This window comes from Elephantulus edwardii, unplaced genomic scaffold (genome assembly GCF_000299155.1).
Source record: "Elephantulus edwardii isolate Elephantulus edwardi_28Jun2011 unplaced genomic scaffold, EleEdw1.0 scaffold00021, whole genome shotgun sequence".
In the NCBI taxonomy this organism is placed as follows: Eukaryota; Metazoa; Chordata; class Mammalia; order Macroscelidea; family Macroscelididae; genus Elephantulus; species Elephantulus edwardii.
The window spans coordinates 14011188-14015771 of NW_006399771.1; positions in this window are offsets into that span (position 1 = coordinate 14011188).

Consider the following 4584-nt stretch of genomic DNA (forward strand, 5'->3'; position numbering starts at 1 on the left):
TCTTCTTCTCTTGCGCTGTCCGTCTACCCTCCCAAGCATAATGCCCCTCTCCAGGGACTGGTCAATCCTTGCAACATGCCTGAAGCATATGTGACAAAGATTCAGAATCCTTGTCTCCAAGGAGCAGCCTGGTTTAGTAGCAACTCTTAAAGAAAATGTGAATTTCTTAGGAAGCTTTGGAAAGGCCAACATTGACTTGACTATGAAAAATGTTATTTCATTTGCTATCTATAAAAATGCAAATCTTAAAGCCTTTCATTGACTGCACCTTGTTATGTACTGTCAAGTCAGAACCATCTCATAGGTGACCTTCTAGCAGGTTGCTCTATGAGACAAGATTGCCCATCTTTCTCCCATGGAGCAATTAGTGGATTCAAACTGAGTATCTTTGGTTGGCAGCACAAATCTTTACCACTAAGCCACCAGAGTGCCCCTTCCCACTGACCAATACCTAAGAATATCAAGCAAGGTCTCGTCTGCTCCTTCAATTTTTATTTTTTCTTCTTTGTAATAAAAATGTCAAGAAACTCATCAATTTTAATATGCTTTTAAATTTCTGTAATTGCTAAAATATGCCTTAATTGCTGCATTTTCAAACCTATCAGAAAATATGGCTTTTCACATATATATTTTTTCAATTGAAGGGACAATTATTTTATAACCCAGATAATTTTTAAATTTAAAAGTGTGAAATAAAGAAATTTAAACATGTAGACCTATACAATCTGTTCAAAGGTATACCCTTTCATAAAGGTTGTAAGGAATTATTTCTCCCCCAGCAAGACAGGAAATAATTAAACTCTTACTTTACTGAAAGTTTTATTTAACAACAAATATCTATTTTAAAATGATGGGTAATAAGATTTTATCTTTAATTTCCTCACAATTTCTGATGGCACAATCCATCATAAAGAAGTGGACTGCTACAACAAAAGCTGATCTTCTCTAACTGTTTCAATTTACAAGAGGTCCTGCAGGAGGAAGATGGGATATCTTCTGAGTGACTTAAAGCCTTGGAGACCTAATAGAGGGTCAGTTCTGATTCCATGACAATGTCTGAGTGAGTGAAATTATCTCCATAAAGATACTAACTAGCCTGATTTGGAGGATAAAAAGTAGAATTTTATTTTTTGCCTAGTCTGTAAAAGTACTACCCTCAGGATCAATCGCCTTTTTCAGTTTCTTTAAACATTTATTGTGGCTGAGTGGAAGCTTACAAAGCAATTCAGTTTTTCACTGAACTGTTCACACACATATTTTGATTTTTGACATTAATTCTCTCATCGGCATCAAGTCAGTTCTGGCTCAGAGTTGGAATCAGCCTCCTTTAGATTTTTCAAGGCTGTAAATAAAAAAAGGAGACTGGCCATCTTTCTCCCACTGAGTCACTGGTAGATTTGAACTATCAGAGATGTGCAGCTCTTTTACTATCAATACAATTCTCTATGGACTATGCCACCTTACCTTTTTCCTTTCATGCCTAGTTACCACCGAGGAATGTTTCTTTCAGTTTGTAGATGTCTCCTTAGCTTGAGAGAACATATACAATATTTGCTCTTTTGTAATAACTGACTTATTTCACTCAGCAATTTCCCTAGACATTTAGGTAAAGCAGTGCAGCATAAATTCTTCATTGAATGTCAAAGTTGCATAGTATTTCATAGTGCATATGTATCAACAGTGTGTTTATCCGTTCATCCATTAATGAGCACCGTCATCAAGATATGAGGTGTTTCTAGCTCTTTACTATTGTAAATAATACAGCAATGACGGGAGATGTGTATGTATCAGTGTTGCAGCTCTTAATTCTTTAAGATGTATATTTACTAGTGTGATTGCTGGATGAAATACTATTTCTATTTCCAACTTTTAAGGAACTACCAGACTGTTTTCCACAGTGGTTGTACCATTCTACCATTCTGCTAGCAAAATATAAGAGTTCTACAACTACAACACTTTCTGGGGTTTTGTCATACTGAATTTTGCTTTTATTATTGAACTTAAATGATGTATCTTTGCTCTTGTGAGTACTGTATTCTATTATATCAATATTTTCACCACTATGTATCAGAGACAATTTCACGGCCATTAACAATAATGGCTACCTGGGGAGAACTGTTCAGCCACCAGGGTTTGATGTCCAGCCTCCTTGAAGAGTTGTTCGGGCCTCCGGGGTGTGCCACCAACCCCTTGGGAGAGTCATCTAGCTCTTGGGAAGAGCTTTCATGTCACTGGAGAAAACTGTCTAGGTTATACAAGAATTTTATCTAAGCCACTTTCCTTCGCTTCCTCTTCCAGTACACCTGTAAGTAACACCTCAAAAGCCATCCTCTTTGTAACTAACTCATAAGTTTGTTATCTCTAGGTTTGCTCCCTTTCCTACAGGTAACCTTCACACTGAGTTTTGCTCCAGACCTGTACCCTGAACCCATTTCCAGAGACAAAAAAGAAATATAATTGCCAGCTAAGGAAATGAAGGAGGATGGAGCCTCATGGTTCAGTCAGCCATCCCTACTGGCCCACCTTGGCAAATACTTTGCAGTCCAGAAGGCAGTAAACCTCAAGAAAACATCTTCTAACTGAGCAAGAAGGCATGCAGCTTCAAACCCAGGACCACCAGTAAGGTGTTACCGTAGTCTCCCTTTCCACCTTCACATCAAAACCCCTGTTCAGCATGAAGAAGCCAGAAAGTCTGTGCCCCATTCCCAAATGAGAAACCCACAAGTGAATAAGATAATTTCTTTGTTTTAAAAAAAAATAATAATAATTTAATCACCATTGGACCATGCTTACCATTTACCTGGTCTCTTCTGGTCCCAACTAGATCTTTCTCATTTCCTTCACCCACTCCCCCCACCCATCAAATTGTGCAGCCTTGTGATTTCATCTCTGCCCATCATCACTCTTCTGCTCCCAACCCTCACCCCCGTGTATCGCCATATATCTTTTTCACAATGAAAGAAAAAGAAAATAACTAAAGATCAAGAACATTTCTTCATGTTAATTGACCACTGGAATGTCTTCTTTGGTGAAATGTTCATTCTCGTGCTCTGCCCATTTTAAAATTGGATTATATGTCTTTCTGATTTTCAGATGATAAAGTTTTCTAAAAATTTTAGTGATTAATCACTTTTTCAGATATGACATTGTCCAATAATTTTTTTCTCAGTTTGTAAGTTTTCTTCTCATTCTTCAGAAGTCATTGATGCAAGTAAGAATTTAATTTTTTTATAAGGTTCCCTTCATCTAGTCTATCTTCTATTGTTGTACATTTTTTTTTATAAACAAGCATTTAATAAACTTTTATTTATGGTCACAAAATATTTTTCTTTACAATGTAAATGAGCAAACACCACTCTTAGTTTAACAATAATAAAAAACAGGCAGGTTAAGCCTGATCTATAATTTAAGACTGCTATCCTTTGGGCCAGAGAACTACTTGCAGGTAAATTTGGGCCAGGTGCTCTAACATGCCTAATTTGATTGAGTGTAGAACTTCTTGTATTAAACTAGTATTTTAGAATCTGTTAGCATAAATTAAATCCATCACGTTGAATCAAAGACCTCCTCTATAGCCTATCCTAACTCTATACCACATGGAGTTTCCATTAAGAGCAAGATCATGAGAGCAAGCTTGAGACATCACACTAAAAAGAAAGGTCTTGGGATATACTCTTGAAAATCACTGAAGAAAATCTCATGGATCACAGCAGAAGTTAACTTGTTTTTGATGCATCATCAGTGAAGACTAGTTCCTGGAGAAAACATTTGTGGAAGACATGCTTTTGAAAGATAAAGCACATCAGTTTCACACAAACAAAATATGTTTGTGTGAACACACTCACCTGACACTTTGCCTCAAAGATAACCAAAGGGACATGCACAAAATTTACCAGCAGTTCAAAAAGACAAGTAGTTCTCCACTCACCCAACAACTCAGCACACACTGAGTGTTTAGGTTGGACTTTACATTAAATTATATTTGATATCAGAATATCTAGCACAGTATTTTATTTTAATAAAGGTTTATTAATTCTTAGCCAGAAGAAATGCTTTAGAGCACTGTATGTTTTTAGGAATTTAAGAGTGACTAACAGAAAAATCTGCTACCAAGGATCTCTTTAAAATGGTAAAGAGCAAAAATGTGACTCTTAAAGGCCAAAGTGTGCTAACCAAGTCATGGTATTTTCAACCACTTCATATGCATGCAGAAGCTGAACAATGAATAAGGGAGATAAATTAACGCCTTTGAATTACAGTACTGGTGAAGAATATTGAATATGCCACAGTTTACCAAAATAAATAAATCTGTCCTGGTAGGAATGCAGTCACAGTGCTTCTCAGAAGGAAGGATAAACAGAATGCCAATGAAAAAGAGGAAGAACCTCAGGAAGATGGACTTCAATGGGTTTAAGTAGAGCAGAGATTGTGAGGGTGGTGCAGGACTTTATTGTTATATACAGGACAGCTATGCACTGGACCCAACTGGACAGCACCTACCTCACAAAAAAACACATTTCAAGGAATCACAATCAACAGCTGAAAAGGCAAAAACTACTTGTTTCACGTACACAGAAATAACTT